Genomic DNA, 18,775 nt, shown 5'->3' with positions numbered 1-18,775 from the left:
TCCGGTCCACGGCGTCATCCTTACTTGTGGGATATTCTCTTCCCCAACAGGAAATGGCAAAGAGCCCAGCAAAGCTGGTCACATGATCCCTCCTAGGCTCCGCCTACCCCAGTCATTCGACCGACGTTAAGGAGGAATATTTGCATAGGAGAAACCATATGATACCGTGGTGACTGTAGTTAAAGAAAATAAATTATCAGACCTGATTAAAAAACCAGGGCGGGCCGTGGACCGGACACACCGTTGGAGAAAGTAATTTATCAGGTAAACATAAATTCTGTTTTCTCCAACATAGGTGTGTCCGGTCCACGGCGTCATCCTTACTTGTGGGAACCAATACCAAAGCTTTAGGACACGGATGAAGGGAGGGAGCAAATCAGGTCACCTAAATGGAAGGCACCACGGCTTGCAAAACCTTTCTCCCAAAAATAGCCTCAGAAGAAGCAAAAGTATCAAACTTGTAAAATTTGGTAAAAGTGTGCAGTGAAGACCAAGTCGCTGCCCTACATATCTGATCAACAGAAGCCTCGTTCTTGAAGGCCCATGTGGAAGCCACAGCCCTAGTGGAAGGAGCTGTGATCCTTTCAGGAGGCTGCCGTCCGGCAGTCTCGTAAGCCAATCTGATGATGCTTTTAATCCAAAAAGAGAGAGAGGTAGAAGTTGCTTTTTGACCTCTCCTTTTACCAGAATAAACAACAAACAAGGAAGATGTTTGTCTAAAATCCTTTGTAGCATCTAAATAGAATTTTAGAGCGCGAACAACATCCAAATTGTGCAACAAACGTTCCTTCTTCGAAACTGGTTTCGGACACAGAGAAGGCACGACTATCTCCTGGTTAATGTTTTTGTTAGAAACAACTTTTGGAAGAAAACCAGGTTAGTACGTAAAACCACCTTATCTGCATGGAACACCAGATAAGGAGGAGAACACTGCAGAGCAGATAATTCTGAAACTCTTCTAGCAGAAGAAATTGCAACCAAAAACAAAACTTTCCAAGATAATAACTTAATATCAACGGAATGTAAGGGTTCAAACGGAACCCCCTGAAGAACTGAAAGAACTAAGTTGAGACTCCAAGGAGGAGTCAAAGGTTTGTAAACAGGCTTGATTCTAACCAGAGCCTGAACAAAGGCTTGAACATCTGGCACAGCTGCCAGCTTTTTGTGAAGTAACACAGACAAGGCAGAAATCTGTCCCATCAAGGAACTTGCAGATAATCCTTTTTCCAATCCTTCTCGAAGGAAGGATAGACTCTTAGGAATCTTAACCTTGTCCCAAGGGAATCCTTTAGATTCACACCAACAGATATATTTTTTCCAAATTTTGTGGTAAATTTTTCTAGTTACAGGCTTTCTGGCCTGAACAAGAGTATCAATAACAGAATCTGAGAACCCTCGCTTTGATAAGATCAAGCGTTCAATCTCCAAGCAGTCAGCTGGAGTGGGACCAGATTCGGATGTTCGAACGGACCTTGAACAAGAAGGTCTCGTCTCAAAGGTAGCTTCCATGGTGGAGCCGATGACATATTCACCAGATCTGCATACCAAGTCCTGCGTGGCCACGCAGGAGCTATCAAGATCACCGACGCCCTCTCCTGATTGATCCTGGCTACCAGCCTGGGGATGAGAGGAAACGGCGGGAATACATAGGCTAGTTTGAAGGTCCAAGGTGCTACTAGTGCATCTACTAGAGTCGCCTTGGGATCCCTGGATCTGGACCCGTAGCAAGGAACCTTGAAGTTCTGACGAGAGGCCATCAGATCCATGTCTGGAATGCCCCACAGTTGAGTGATTTGGGCAAAGATTTCCGGATGGAGTTCCCACTCCCCCGGATGCAATGTCTGACGACTCAGAAAATCCGCTTCCCAATTTTCCACTCCTGGGATGTGGATTGCAGACAGGTGGCAGGAGCGAGTCTCCGCCCATTGAATGATTCTGGTCACTTCTTCCATCGCCAGGGAACTCCTTGTTCCCCCCTGATGGTTGATGTACGCAACAGTCGTCATGTTGTCTGATTGAAACCGTATGAACTTGGCCCTCGCTAGCTGAGGCCAAGCCTTGAGAGCATTGAATATCGCTCTCAGTTCCAGAATATTTATCGGTAGAAGAGATTCTTCCCGAGACCAAAGACCCTGAGCTTTCAGGGATCCCCAGACCGCGCCCCAGCCCATCAGACTGGCGTCGGTCGTGACAATGACCCACTCTGGTCTGCGGGAGGCTCTGATTTACTTGTATCTTCGGAGACAAGTCTGTATAGTCCCCATTCCACTGACTGAGCATACACAGTTGTAATGGTCTTAGATGAATGCGCGCAAAAGGAACTATGTCCATTGCCGCTACCATCAAACCTATCACTTCCATGCACTGCGCTATGGAAGGAAGAGGAACGGAATGAAGTATCCGACAAGAGTTTAGAAGTTTTGTTTTTCTGGTCTCTGTCAGAAAAATCCTCATTTCTAAGGAGTCTATTATTGTTCCCAAGAAGGGAACTCTTGTCGACGGAGATAGAGAACTCTTTTCCACGTTCACTTTCCATCCGTGAGATCTGAGAAAGGCCAGGACTATGTCCGTGTGAGCCTTTGCTTGAGGAAGGGACGACGCTTGAATCAGAATGTCGTCCAAGTAAGGTACTACAGCAATGCCCCTTGGTCTTAGCACCGCCAGAAGGGACCCTAGTACCTTTGAGAAAATCCTTGGAGCAGTGGCTAATCCGAAAGGAAGCGCCACGAACTGGTAATGCTTGTCCAGGAATGCGAACCTTAGGAACCGATGATGTTCCTTGTGGACAGGAATATGTAGATACGCATCCTTTAAATCCACCGTGGTCAAGAATTGACCTTCCTGGATGGAAGGATTGTTCGAATGGTTTCCATTTTGGACGATGGAACCTTGAGAAACTTGTTTAGGATCTTGAGATCTAAGATTGGTCTGAACGTTCCCTCTTTTTTGGGAACTACGAACAGATTGGAGTAGAACCCCATCCCTCGTTCTCTTAATGGAACAGGATGAATCACTTCCAGAAGATAACCTTGGGAGACTATTTCTAGCGCCCAAGGATCCAGAACATCTCTTGCCCAAGCCTGAGTGAAGAGAGAGAGTCTGCCCCCCACCAAATCCGGTCCCGGATCGGGGGCCCGCATCTCATGCTGTCTTGGGAGCAGTGGCAGGTTTCTTGGCCTGCTTTCCTTTGTTCCAGCCTTGCATAGGTCTCCAGGCTGGATTGGCTTGAGAAGTATTACCCTCCTGCTTAGAGGACGTAGCACTTGGGGCTGGTCCGTTTCTGCGAAAGGGACGAAAATTAGGTTTATTTTTGGCCTTGAAAGACCTATCCTGAGGAAGGGCGTTGCCTTGCCCCCAGTGATATCAGAGATAATCTCTTTCAAGTCAGGGCCAAACAGTGTTTTCCCCTTGAAAGGAATGTCAAGCAATTTGTTCTTGGAAGACGCATCCGCTGACCAAGATTTTAACCAAAGCGCTCTGCGCGCCACAATAGCAAACCCAGAATTTTTCGCCGCTAACCTAGCCAATTGCAAGGTGGCGTCTAGGGTGAAAGAATTAGCCAATTTAAGAGCACGAATTCTGTCCATAATCTCCTCATAAGAAGAAGAATTACTAATAATCGCCTTTTCTAGCTCATCGAACCAGAAACACGCGGCTGTAGTGACAGGGACAATGCATGCAATTGGTTGTAGAAGGTAACCTTGCTGAACAAACATCTTTTTTAGCAAACCTTCTAATTTTTTATCCATAGGATCTTGGAAAGCACAACTATCTTCTATGGGTATAGTGGCGCGCTTGTTTAGAGTAGAAACCGCCCCCTCGACCTTGGGGACTGTCTGCCATAAGTCCTTTCTGGGGTCGACTATAGGAAACAATTTTTTAAATATGGGGGGAGGTACGAAAGGTATACCGGGCCTGTCCCATTCTTTATTAACAATGTACGCCACCCGCTTGGATATAGGAAAAGCTTCGGGGGGCCCCGGGGGCCTCTAGGAACTTGTCCATTTTACATAGTGTTTCTGGAATGACCAGATAATCACAATCATCCAAATTGGATAACACCTCCTTAAGCAGAGCGCGGAGATGTTCCAACTTAAATTTAAAAGTAATCACATCAGGTTCAGCTTGTTGAGAAATTTTTCCTGAATCTGAAATTTCTCCCTCAGACAAAACCTCCCTGGCCCCCTCAGACTGGTGTAGGGGCCCTTCAGAAACAATATCATCAGCGTCCTCATGCTCTTCAGTATTTTCTAAAACAGAGCAGTCGCGCTTTCGCTGATAAGTGGGCATATTGGCTAAAATGTTTTTGATAGAATTATCCATTACAGCCGTTAATTGTTGCATAGTAAGGAGTATTGGCGCGCTAGATGTACTAGGGGCCTCCTGTATGGGCAAGACTGGTGTAGACGAAGGAGGGGATGATGCAGTACCATGCTTACTTCCCTCACTTGAGGAATCATCTTGGGCATCATTTTTACTAAATTTTTTATGACATAAATCACATCTATTTAAATGAGAAGGAACCTTGGCTTCCCCACAGTCAGAACACAATCTATCTGGTAGTTCAGACATGTTAAACAGGCATAAACTTGATAACAAAGCACAAAAAACGTTTTAAAATAAAACCGTTACTGTCACTTTAAATTTTAAACTGAACACACTTTATTACTGCAATTGCGAAAAAGTATGAAGGAATTGTTCAAAATTCACCAAAATTTCACCACAGTGTCTTAAAGCCTTAAAAGTATTGCACACCAAATTTGGAAGCTTTAACCCTTAAAATAACGGAACCGGAGCCGTTTTTATATTTAACCCCTTTACAGTCCCTGGAATCTGCTTTGCTGAGACCCAACCAAGCCCAAAGGGGAATACGATACCAAATGATGCCTTCAGAAAGACTTTTCTATGTATCAGAGCTCCACACACATGCAGCTGCATGCCATGCTGTTCTCAAAAACAAGTGCGCCATACCGGCGCGAAAATGAGGCTCTGACTATGATTAGGGAAAGCCCCTATAGAATAAAGTGTCTAAAACAGTGCCTGCCGATATTATTTTACAAAAAATACCCAGATTAAATGATTCCTCAAGGCTAAATATGTGTAAATATGATCGATTTAGCCCAGAAAATGTCTACAGTCTTAATAAACCCTTGTGAAGCCCTTATTTACTGTCTGAATAAAAATGGCTTACCGGATCCCATAGGGAAAATGACAGCTTCCAGCATTACATCGTCTTGTTAGAATGTGTCATACCTCAAGCAGCAAAAGACTGCTCACTGTTCCCCCAACTGAAGTTAATTCCTCTCAACAGTCCTGTGTGGAACAGCCATGGATTTTAGTAACGGTTGCTAAAATCATTTTCCTCATACAAACAGAAATCTTCATCTCTTTTCTGTTTCAGAGTAAATAGTACATACCAGCACTATTTTAAAATAACAAACTCTTGATTGAATAATAAAAACTACAGTTAAACACTAAAAAACTCTAAGCCATCTCCGTGGAGATGTTGCCTGTACAACGGCAAAGAGAATGACTGGGGTAGGCGGAGCCTAGGAGGGATCATGTGACCAGCTTTGCTGGCTCTTTGCCATTTCCTGTTGGGGAAGAGAATATCCCACAAGTAAGGATGACGCCGTGGACCGGACACACCTATGTTGGAGAAAACATAATTTATGTAAGAACTTACCTGATAAATTCATTTCTTTCATATTAGCAAGAGTCCATGAGCTAGTGACGTATGGGAATATACATTCCTACCAGGAGGGGCAAAGTTTCCCAAACCTCAAAATGCCTATAAATACACCCCTCACCACACCCACAAATCAGTTTAACGAATAGCCAAGAAGTGGGGTGATAAGAAAAAAGTGCGAAAGCATAAAAAATAAGGAATTGGAATAATTGTGCTTTATACAAAAAAATCATAACCACCTCAAAAAGGGTGGGCCTCATGGACTCTTGCTAATATGAAAGAAATGAATTTATCAGGTAAGTTCTTACATAAATTATGTTTTCTTTCATGTAATTAGCAAGAGTCCATGAGCTAGTGACGTATGGGATAATGAATACCCAAGATGTGGAACTTCCACGCAAGAGTCACTAGAGAGGGAGGGATAAAATAAAGACAGCCAATTCTGCTGAAAAAATAATTCACAACCCAAATCAAAAGTTTTAATCTTTATAATGAAAAAACTGAAATTTTAAGCAGAAGAATCAAACTGAAACAGCTGCCTGAAGTACTTTTCTACCAAAGACTGCTTCAGAAGAAGAAAACACATCAAAATGGTAGAATTTAGTAAAAGTATGCAAAGAAGACCAAGTTGCTGCTTTGCAAATCTGATCAACCGAAGCTTCATTCCTAAATGCCCAGGAAGTAGAGACTGACCCAGTCGAATGAGCTGTAATCCTTTGAGGCGGAGTTCTACCCAACTCAACATAAGCATGATGAATCAAAGACTTTAACCAAGATGCCAAAGAAATGGCAGAAGCTTTCTGACCTTTCCTAGAACCAGAAAAGATAACAAATAGACTAGAAGTCTTTCGGAAATCTTTAGTAGCTTCAACATAATATTTCAAAGCTCTAACTACATCCAAAGAATGCAACTATCTTTCCTTAGAGTTCTTAGGATTAGGACACAATGAAGGAACCACAATTTCTCTACTAATGTTGTTAGAATTCACAACCTTAGGTAAAAATTTGAATGAAGTTCGCAACACCGCCTTATCCTGATGAAAAATCAGAAAAGGAGACTCGCAAGAAAGAGCAGATAATTCAGAAAACTCTTCTAGCAGAAGAGATGGCCAAAAGAAACAAAACTTTCCAAGAAAGTAATTTAATATCCAGCGAATGCATAGGTTCAAACGGAGGAGCTTGAAGAGCCCCCAGAACCAAATTCAAACTCCAAGGAGGAGAAATTGACTTAATGACAGGTTTTATACGAACCAAAGCCTGTACAAAACAATGAATATCAGGAAGATTAGCAATCTTTCTGTGAAAAAGAACAGAAAGAGCAGAGATTTGTCCTTTCAAGGAACTTGCAGACAAACCTTTATCCAAACCATCCTGAAGAAACTGTAAAATTCTAGGAATTCTAAAAGAATGCCAAGAAAAATGATGAGAAGAACACCAAGAAATGTAAGCCTTCCAGACTCGATAATATATCTTCCTAGATACAGATTTACGAGCCTGTAACATAGTATTAATTACGGAGTCAGAGAAACCTCTATGACTGAGAATCAAGCGTTCAATCTCCACACCTTCAAATTTAAGGATTTGAGATCCTGATGGAAAAAAGGACCTTGCAATAGAAGGTCTGGTCTTAACGGAAGAGTCCACGGTTGGCAAGTAGCCATCCGGACAAGATCCGCATACCAAAACCTGTGAGGCCATGCTGGAGCCACCAGCAGCAACAAACGAACGCTCCTTTAGAATCTTGGAAATCACTCTTGGAAGAAGAACTAGAGGCGGAAAGATATAGGCAGGATGATACTTCCAAGGAAGGGACAATGCATCCACTGCTTCCGCCTGAGGATCCCTGGATCTGGACAGATACCTGGGAAGCTTCTTGTTTAGATGGGAAGCCATCAGATCTATTTCTGGAAGTCCCCACATTTGAACAATCTGACGAAATACCTCTGGGTGAAGAGACCATTCGCCCGGATGTAATGTTTGGCGACTGAGATAATCCGCTTCCCAATTGTCTATACCTGGGATATGAACCGCAGAAATTAGACAGGAGCTGGATTCCGCCCATACAAGTATTCGAGATACTTCTTTCATAGCCAGAGGACTGTGAGTCCCTCCTTGATGATTGACATATGCCACGGTCGTGACATTGTCCGTCTGAAAACAAATGAACGACTCTCTCTTTAGAAGAGGCCAAGACTGAAGAGCTCTGAAAATCGCACGGAGTTCCAAAATGTTGATTGGTAATCTCGCCTTCTGAGATTCCCAAACCCCTTGTGCTGTCAGAGACCCCCATACAGCTCCCCAACCTGTCAGACTTGCATCTGTTGAAATCACAGTCCAGGTCGGAAGAACAAAAGAAGCCCCCTGAACTAAACGAAGGTGGTCTGTCCACCACGTCAGAGTGTGTCGTACAATCGGTTTTAAAGATATTAATTGTGATATCTTTGTATAATCCCTGCACCACTGGTTCAGCATACAGAGCTGAAGAGGTTGCATGTGAAAACGAGCAAAGGGGATCGCGACCGATGCAGCAGTCATAAGACCTAGAATTTCCATGCATAAGGCTACCGAAGGGAATGATTGAGACTGAAGGTTTCGGCAAGCTGAAAACAATTTCAGACGTCTCTTGTCCGTCAGCGATATAGTCATGGACACTGAATCTATCTGGAAACCTAAAAAGGTTACCCTTGGCTGAGGAATCAATGAACTCTTTGGTAAATTGATCCTCCAACCATGTTCTCGAAGAAACGATACAAGTCGATTCGTATGAGATTCTGCTAAATGTAAAGACTGAGCAAGTACCAAGATATCGTCCAAATAAGGAAATACCACAATACCCTGTTCTCTGATTACAGATAGAAGGGCACCGAGAACCTTTGTAAAAATCCTTGGAGCTGTTGCTAGGCCAAACGGCAGAGCCACAAACTGGTAATGCTTGTCTAGATAAGAGAATCTCAGAAACTGATAGTGATCTGGATGAATCGGAATATGCAGATATGCATCCTGTAAATCTATTGTGGACATATAATGCCCTTGCTGAACAAAAGGCAGAATAGTCCTTATAGTTACCATTTTGAATGTTGGAATCCTTACATAACGATTCAATATTTTTAAGTCCAGAACTGGTCTGAAGCAATTCTCCTTCTTTGGAACAATGAAGAGATTTGAGTAAAACCCCAGCCCCTGTTCCAAAACTGGAACTGGCACAATTACTCCAGCCAACTCTAGATCTGAAACACATTTCAGAAATGCTTGAGCCTTCACTGGATTTATTGGGACATGGGAAAGAAAAAATCTTTTTGCAGGAGGCCTTAACTTGAAGCCTATTCTGTACCCATATGAAACAATATTTTGAATCCAAAGATTGTGAATCGAATTGATCCAAATTTCTTTGAAAAATCGTAATCTGCCCCCTACCAGCTGGGCTGGAATGAGGGCCGCACCTTCATGTGGACTTGGGAGCTGGCTTTTGCTTTCTAAAAGGCTTGGATTTATTCCAGACTGGAGATGGTTTCCAAACTGATACCGCTCCTGTAGGGGAAGGATCAGGTTTTTGTTCCTTATTGTGACGAAAGGAACGAAAACGATTAGCAGACCTAAATTTACCCTTAGATCTTTTATCCTGTGGCAAAAAAGTTCCTTTCCCCCCAGTAACAGTTGAAATAATAGAATCCAACTGTGAACCAAACAATTTATTACCTTGGAAAGAAAGGGAAAGCAAAGTTGACTTAGAAGACATATCAGCATTCCAAGTTTTAAGCCATAAAGCTCTTCTAGCTAAAATAGCTAAAGACATATACCTGACATCAACCCTAATGATATCAAAGATGGCATCACAAATAAAGTTATTAGCATGCTGAAGAAGATTAACAATGCTATGAGTATTATGATCTGTTACTTGTTGTGCTAAAGCTTCCAACCAGAAAGTTGAAGCTGCAGCAACATCCGCCAAAGATATAGCAGGTCTAAGAAGATTACCTGAACATAAGTAAGCTTTTCTTAGAAAGGATTCGATTTTCCTATCTAAAGGATCCTTAAAGGAAGTACTATCTGCCGTAGGAATAGTAGTACGTTTAGCAAGAGTAGAGATAGCCCCATCAACCTTAGGAATTTTGTCCCAAAACTCTAATCTGTCAGATGGCACAGGATATAATTGCTTAAACCGTTTAGAAGGAGTAAATGAATTACCCAAATTATTCCATTCCCTGGAAATTACTTCAGAAATAGCATCAGGGACGGGAAAAACCTCCGGAATAACTACAGGAGGTTTAAAAACCGTATTCAAACGTTTAGATTTAGTATCAAGAGGACCAGATTCCTCTATTTCTAATGCAATTAAGACTTATTTAAGTAAAGAGCGAATAAATTCCATTTTAAATAAATATGAAGATTTATCAGCATCAACCTCTGAAACAGAATCCTCTGAACCAGAAAAATCATTATCAGAAACAGAATCAGAATGATGATGTTCATTTAAAAATTCATCTGAAAAATGAGAAGTTTTAAATGACCTTTTACGTTTACTGGAAGGAGGAATAACAGACATAGCCTTCTTAATAGATTTCGAAACAAAATCTCTTATGTTAACAGGAACACCCTGAATATTAGATGTTGGTGGAACAGCAACAGGTAATGGAACATTACTAAAGGAAATATTATCTGCATTAACAAGTTTGTCATGACATTCATTAAAAACAACAGCCGGAGGAACAGTTACCACAAGTTTACAACAAATACACTTAACTTTGGTAGATCCAGCATCAGGCAGCAATTTTCCAGAAGTATCTTCTGATTCAATGTCAATCTGAGACATCTTGCAATATGTAATAGAAAAAACAACATATAAAGCAAAATTGATCAAATTCCTTAAATGACAGTTTCAGGAATGGGAAAAAATGCCAATGAATAAGCTTCTAGCAACCAGAAGCAAATAAACAATGAAACTTAAATAATGTGGAGACAATAATGACGCCCATATTTTTTAGCGCCAAAAAAGACGCCCACATTATTTGGCGCCTAAATTCTTTAAATGCCAAAAATGACGCCACATCCGGTGACGCCAACATTTTTGGCGCAAAAACTTAAAAAAAATGACGCAACTTCCGGCGACAAGTATGACGCCGGAAAATTTTTTGCGCCAAAAAGGACGCAATAAAAAGAAGCATTTTCAGCACCCGCGAGCGTAACAGCCCACAGGAAAAAAGTCAAATTTAAAGGTAAGAAAAATTGCATTATCCCAATAATGAAACTGACTGTCTGAAAATAAGGAATGTTGAACATCCTGAATCAAGGCAAATAAATGTTTAAACATATATATTTAGAACTTTATATAAAAGTGCCCAACCATAGCTTAGAGTGTCACAGAAAAACATAATTTATGCTTACCTGATAAATTTGTTTCTCTTGTAGTGTATTCAGTCCACGGGTCATCCATTACTTATGGGATATATTCCCTTCCCAACAGGAAGTTGCAAGAGGATCACCCAAAGCAGAGCTGCTATATAGCTCCTCCCCTCACATGTCATATCCAGTCATTCGACCGAAACAAGACAAGAAAGGAGAAACCATAGGGTGCAGTGGTGACTGAAGTTTTAATTAAAATTTAGATCTGCCTTAAAAAAAGACAGGGCGGGCCGTGGACTGAATACACTACAAGAGAAACAAATTTATCAGGTAAGCATATATTATGTTTTCTCTTGTTAAGTGTATTCAGTCCACGGGTCATCCATTACTTATGGGATACCAATACCAAAGCTAAAGTACATGGATGATGGGAGGGACAAGGCAGGAACTTAAACGGAAGGAACCACTGCCTGTAGAACCTTTCTCCCAAAAACAGCCTCCGAAGAAGCAAAAGTGTCAAATTTGTAAAATTTTGAAAAGGTGTGAAGCGAAGACCAAGTCGCAGCCTTGCAAATCTGTTCAACAGAGGCCTCATTCTTAAAGGTCAAGGTGGAAGCCACATCTCTAGTAGAATGAGCTGTAATTCTTTCAGGGGGCTGATGTCCAGCAGTCTCATAGGCTGAACGTATTATACTACGAAGCCAAAAAGAGAGAGAGGTTGCCGAAGCTTTTTGACCTCTCCTCTGTCCAGAATAAACGACAAACAGGGAAGAAGTTTGACGAAAATCTTTAGTTGCCTGTAAATAGAACTTCAGGGCACGGACTACGTCCAGATTATGCAAAAGACGTTCCTTCTTTGAAGAAGGATTAGGGCACAATGATGGGACAACAATCTCTTGATTGATATTCCTGTTAGAAACAACCTTAGGTAAAAACCCAGGTTTAGTACGCAGTACTACCTTGTCTGAATGAAAGATCAGATAAGGAGAATCACAATGTAAGGCAGATAACTCAGAGACTCTTCCTGCCGAGGAAATAGCCATCAAAAACAGAACTTTCCAAGATAAAAGCTTAATATCAATGGAATGAAGGGGTTCAAACGGAACACCCTGAAGAACTTTAAGAGCCAAGTTTAAGCTCCACGGAGGAGCAACAGTTTTAAACACAGGCTTAATCCTAGCCAAAGCCTGACAAAAAGCCTGGACGTCTGGAACTTCTGCCAGACGCTTGTGCAAAAGAATAGACAGAGCAGAAATCTGTCCCTTCAACGAACTAGCAGATAAGCCCTTTTCCAAACCCTCTTGTAGAAAGGACAATATCCTAGGAATCCTAACCTTACTCCATGAGTAACTCTTGGATTCGCACCAATATAAGTATTTACGCCATATCTTATGATAGATTTTTCTGGTAACAGGCTTCCGAGCCTGTATTAAGGTATCAATAACTGACTCTGAGAAGCCACGCTTGGATAGGATCAAGCGTTCAATCTCCATGCAGTCAGCCTCAGAGAAATTAGATTTGGATGGTTGAAAGGACCTTGTATTAGAAGGTCCTGCCTCAGAGGTAGAGACCATGGTGGACAGGACGACATGTCCACTAGGTCTGCATACCAGGTCCTGCGTGGCCACGCAGGCGCTATCAGAATCACCAATGCTCTCTCCTGTTTGATCTTGGCAATCAGTCGAGGCAGCAGCGGAAACGGTGGAAACACATAAGCCATGTTGAAGACCCAGGGGGCTACTAGAGCATCTATCAGCGCCGCTCCCGGGTCCCTGAACCTGGATCCGTAATGAGGAAGCTTGGCGTTCTGGCGAGATGCCATGAGATCCAGTTCTGGTTTGCCCCAACGACGAATCAGTTGAGCGAACACCTCTGGATGAAGTTCCCACTCCCCCGGATGAAAAGTCTGGTGACTTAGAAAGTCCGCCTCCCAGTTCTCCACGCCTGGGATGTGGATCACTGACAGGTGGCAAGAGTGAAACTCTGCCCAGCGAATTATCTTTGAGACTTCTAACATCGCTAGGGAACTCCTGGTTCCCCCTTGATGGTTGATGTAAGCCACAGTCGTGATGTTGTCCGACTGAAATCTGATGAACCTCAGTGTGGCTAACTGAGGCCAAGCTAGAAGAGCCTTGAATATTGCTCTTAATTCCAGAATATTTATTGGGAGGAGTGTCTCCTCCTGAGTCCACGATCCCTGAGCCTTCAGGGAGTTCCAGACTGCGCCCCAACCTAGAAGGCTGGCATCTGTTGTTACTATCGTCCAGTCTGGCCTGCGAAAGGTCATGCCCTTGGACAGATGGACCAGAGAAAGCCACCAGAGAAGAGAATCTCTGGTCTCTTGATCCAGATTTAGTAGAGGGGACAAATCTGAGTAATCCCCATTCCACTGACCTAGCATGCATAATTGCAGCGGTCTGAGATGCAGGCGCGCAAATGGCACTATGTCCATTGCCGCTACCATTAAGCCGATTACTTCCATGCACTGAGCCACTGACGGGCGTGGAATGGAATGAAGGACACGGCAAGCATTTAGAAGTTTTGACAACCTGGACTCCGTCAGGTAAATTTTCATCTCTACCGAATCTATAAGAGTCCCTAGGAAGGAGACTCTTGTGAGTGGTGATAGAGAACTCTTTTCCACGTTCACCTTCCACCCATGCGACCTCAGAAATGCCAGAACTATCTCTGTATGAGACTTGGCAATTTGAAAGCTTGATGCCTATATCAGGATGTCGTCTAGATACAGAGCCACCGCTATGCCTCGCGGTCGTAGAACCGCCAGAAGTGAGCCCAGAACCTTTGTAAAGATTCTCGGGGCCGTAGCTAACCCGAAGGGAAGAGCTACAAACTGGTAATGCCTGTCTAGGAAGGCAAATCTTAGGTACCGATAATGATCTTTGTGAATCGGTATGTGAAGGTAGGCATCCTTTAAGTCCACTGTGGTCATGTACTGACCCTCTTGGATCATGGGTAGGATGGTTCGAATAGTTTCCATTTTGAATGATGGAACTCTTAGGAATTTGTTTAAGATCTTTAGGTCCAAGATTGGTCTGAAGGTTCCCTCTTTCTTGGGAACCACGAACAGATTTGAGTAAAAACCTTGCCCTTGTTCCGTCCGCGGAACTGGGTGGATCACCCCCATTACAAGGAGGTCTTGTACACAGCGTAGAAATGCCTCTTTCTTTATTTGGTTTGCCGATAACCTTGAAAGATGAAATCTCCCTTGTGGAGGAGAAGCTTTGAAGTCCAGAAGATATCCCTGGGATATGATCTCCAACGCCCAGGGATCCTGGACATCTCTTGCCCACACCTGGGCGAAGAGAGAAAGTCTGCCCCCCACTAGATCCGTTTCCGGATAGGGGGCAATCCCTTCATGCTGTCTTAGGGGCAGTAGTAGGTTTTTTGGCCTGTTTGCCCTTGTTCCAGGACTGGTTAGTTTTCCAGGCCTGTCTGTAACAAGCAACAGTTCCTTCCTGTTTTGGAGCGGAGGAAGTTGATGCTGCTCCTGCCTTGAAGTTTCGAAAAGGCACGAAAATTAGACTGTTTGGCCTTTGATTTAGCCCTGTCCTGAGGAAGGGTATGACCCTTACCTCCAGTAATGTCAGCGATAATTTCTTTCAAGCCGGGCCCGAATAAGGTTTGCCCCTTGAAAGGAATATTAAGCAATTTAGATTTAGAAGTCACGTCAGCTGACCAGGATTTAAGCCATAGCGCTCTGCGCGCCTGGATGGCGAATCCGGAGTTCTTAGCCGTTAGTTTAGTTAAATGTACAATGGCATCAGAAACAAATGCATTAGCTAGCTTAAGTGCTTTAAGCTTGTCCATAATTTCATCCAATGGAGCTGAGTGAATGGCCTCTTCTAGAGACTCAAACCAGAATGCCGCAGCAGCAGTGACAGGTGCAATGCATGCAAGGGGCTGTAAGATAAAACCTTGTTGAACAAACATTTTCTTAAGGTAACCTTCTAATTTTTTATCCATTGGATCCGAAAAAGCACAACTATCCTCCACCGGGATAGTGGTACGCTTAGCTAAAGTAGAAACTGCTCCCTCCACCTTGGGGACCGTTTGCCATAAGACCCGTGTAGTGGCGTCTATTGGAAACATTTTCCTAAATATAGGAGGTGGGGAAAAGGGCACACCAGGTCTATCCCACTCCTTGCTAATAATTTCTGTAAGCCTTTTAGGTATAGGAAAAACGTCAGTATACACCGGCACCGTATAGTATCTATCCAGCCTACATAATTTCTCTGGAATTGCAACTGTATTACAGTCATTCAGATTTTTTAAAATTAGAAATCTCTGAATCTGGTTTCCCTGGATCAGATCCGTCACCCACAGAATGAAGCTCTCCGTCCTCATGTTCTGCAAACTGTGACGCAGTATCAGACATGGCTCTCTCAGCACCAGCGCGTTCTGTCCTTATCCCAGAGCTATCGCGCTTTCCTCTTAGTTCTGGCAATTTAGATAATACTTCTGTCAGGGTATTATTCATAATAGTGGCCATGTCTTGTAAAGTGATTTGTATGGGCGTCTCTGATGTACTTGGCGCCACAATATCACGCGCCTCCTGAGCGGGAGGCGAAGGTACTGACACGTGAGGAGAGTTAGTCGGCATAACTTCCCCCTCGTCGTCTGGTGATAATTCTTTTATAGATAAAGACTGACCTTTATTATTTAAAGTGAAATCAATACATTTAGTACACATATTTCTATGGGGCTCCACACTGGCCTTCAAACATAATGAACAAACAGATTCATCTGTGTCAGACATGTTTAAACAGACTAGCAATGAGACTAGCAAGCTTGGAAAACACTTTGAAATAAGTTTACAAGCACTAAATAAAACGCTACTGCGCCTTTAAGAAGCACAAAAAATTGTCACAGTTGAAATAACAATGAACCAAATCAGTTATAGCAACCAAATTTTCACAATAAATGTATTAAGTTAGCAGAGCATTGCACCCACTTGCAAATGAATGATTAACCCCTTAATACCCAAAACGGATAATAATATAGAAAAAAACGTTTAACACAGTCAAACACACTGTCACAGGTCTGCTGTGACTGATTACCTCCCTCAAAATGACTTTTGAAGTCCCCTGAGCTCTCTAGAGACGTCCTGTGTCATGCAGGAAGAAACAGGAAGACAGAGTCTGAATTTTTACTGCGCAAAAAAGCGCTAAAATAGGCCCCTCCCACTCATATTACAACAGTGGGAAGCCTCAGTTAACTGTTTCCATGCAGAAATATAAGTCAGCCATGTGGAAAATTCATGCCCAAATAAATTTTATCACCAAAGTACCTCACAAAAACGATTAAACATGCCAGCAACCGTTTTAAACATCTTTTTCTTTTATTTTTTAAAGAGTATGTATCTCTATTGATAAGCCTGATACCAGTCCTTCTACTGCATTTAAGACTTATTACATTACTTCAGTAATAGCAGCATTTTCTTAGTCAAATTCCATTCCTAGAAAATTACTTTACTGTATATACATTAATCAGCCTGATACCAGTCACTTCCACTGCATTTAAGGCTGTACTTACATAATATCGGTATCAGCAGTATTTTCTTAGTCAATTCCATTCCTTAGAAAAATATTTTACTGCACATACTTTATTTGCAGGGGACCCCGCACGCTATTCCCTTTCTGAAGTTACCCCACTCCTCAGAATGTGCGAGAACAGCCAGTGGATCTTAGTTACTTCTGCTAAGATCATAGAAAACACAGGCAGATTCTTCTTCCAAATACTGCCTGAGAAAAAAACAGCACACTCCGGTACCATTTAAAAATAACAAACTTTTGATTGAAGAAATATTTAAGTATAAAACACCACTCTCCTCTCACGACCTCCATCTATGTTGAGAGTTGCAAGAGAATGACTGGATATGACATGTGAGGGGAGGAGCTATATAGCAGCTCTGCTTTGGGTGATCCTCTTGCAACTTCCTGTTGGGAAGGGAATATATCCCATAAGTAATGGATGACCCGTGGACTGAATACACTTAACAAAAGAAATAAGACTTACTTACCCCCCAGGACACTCATCTACATGTAGTAGAAAGCCAAACCAGTACTGAAACGAGAATCAGTAGAGGTAATGGTATATATAAGAGTATATCGTCGATCTGAAAAGGGAGGTAAGAGATGAATCTCTACGACCGATAACAGAGAACCTATGAAATAGACCCCGTAGAAGGAGATCATTGAATTCAAATAGGCAATACTCTCTTCACATCCCTCTGACATTCACTGCACACTGAGAGGAAAACCGGGCTCCAGCCTGCTGCGAAGCGCATATCAACGAAGAATCTAGCACAAACTTACTTCACCACCTCCATGGGAGGCAAAGTTTGTAAAAACTGATTTGTGGGTGTGGTGAGGGGTGTATTTATAGGCATTTTGAGGTTTGGGAAACTTTGCCCCTCCTGGTAGGAATGTATATTCACATACGTCACTAGCTCATGGACTCTTGCTAATTACATGAAAGAAATAACAGCTAAACACAAACACCGCAAAAATGTAAAAATAGCCTTGGTCCCAAACGGACAGAAAATGGAAAAGGGCCGTGGTCATTAAGGGGTTAATATAAGGGATGTAAGCAAAAAGGTCAGCTTAAGAGACAAGACACCTTAAATAAAAAATACAATGAGCATGTTTAACAATGCTGATTACCTAAATTCCAACCTTAATGTCAGCCAAACCACCAGACACCATAGCAGTACCATCTATAAGGGTCAGGCATTGGATTCTCCAATTTTTTTGTGGAGTAGCCGATAACGTGTCCCGTAATAGCTGAAACTTTATAATGTCCTTCAACACAGGGAAGACTAGGAAGGTCTAGGAGTAAAAAATCCCTGCCCATGGGAAACCATACAGAGCGGCCAACTCTTTGGCGGCCACTGATCAAGCCAGGCAAAACAGCTCTATTTATGCATATTAAGTCATAATGCAGCCTCTCCAAGCAATCACAGGTGATATCAACTAGCCAGGACTACCACAGAAACAGAATGGCTGCTTCAAGGCACTGAGGAATTGTTCCTCCTGAAGTTCATTTTAACTGCAGGAAGATCACAAATAAAAAAAATCCAGCTCTGTATATGGTGTAACCTCAAAATAGAAAGCAAATAGGTCTTGTAGGTAATTTGTACAGGAAATAGGTGGCACACAGCAGTACTGTTAAAGGGACATAAAGCCCCAAATGTTTATTTCATGATTCAGATAGAGAATAGCTATTCAAACAACATTCCAATTTACTTATATTATCAATTTTGCTTCATTCTCTTACTATCCCTTGTTGAAGGGGCAGCAATGCACTAATGGGAGCTAGTTGAGCACAAAGAGGCATATATGTGCACCCACCAATCAGCAGCTAGCTCCCAACTCCTGAGCCTACCTAGGTATGCTTTTTAATGAAGGATAAAAAAAGAGAACCGAGCAAATTCGATTATAGAAGTAAATTGGAAAGATGTTAAAAATTGTGTGCTCTATCTAAATCATAAAGAATCAATTTGGGGTTTCATGTCCCTTTAAGCAACTAAATCCTATAAGAGGGGAAGAGCTGTAGGCTCAAGTATCCTAGAATAAACTTGAAACCAGTTACAAGAAAGGAATTTCATAAATACGTACGTATTGCTGCTTATAGGACTTATTTATAGTTTGATGCAGTGACCCACTGCCAAAAAACAGTGTACTCAGACGTGTCCTAATTTTAGTGGAATATCATATAAAGTTCTAA

At 42.3% G+C, this 18,775-nt stretch overlaps 1 protein-coding gene across 2 annotated transcripts in view; it reads right to left on the bottom strand.

Moving 5' to 3' along the window:
- Positions 1-18,775, bottom strand: part of GNPTAB (N-acetylglucosamine-1-phosphate transferase subunits alpha and beta) — a 299,994-nt gene that overhangs the window by 41,034 nt on the left and 240,185 nt on the right. The window lies entirely within an intron of this gene.

Source organism: Bombina bombina, chromosome 6 (genome assembly GCF_027579735.1).
Source record: "Bombina bombina isolate aBomBom1 chromosome 6, aBomBom1.pri, whole genome shotgun sequence".
NCBI lineage: Eukaryota > Metazoa > Chordata > Amphibia > Anura > Bombinatoridae > Bombina > Bombina bombina.
The sequence above is the reverse complement of the archived record's forward strand: the minus strand, read 5'-3'. Positions and strand labels throughout refer to the sequence as shown.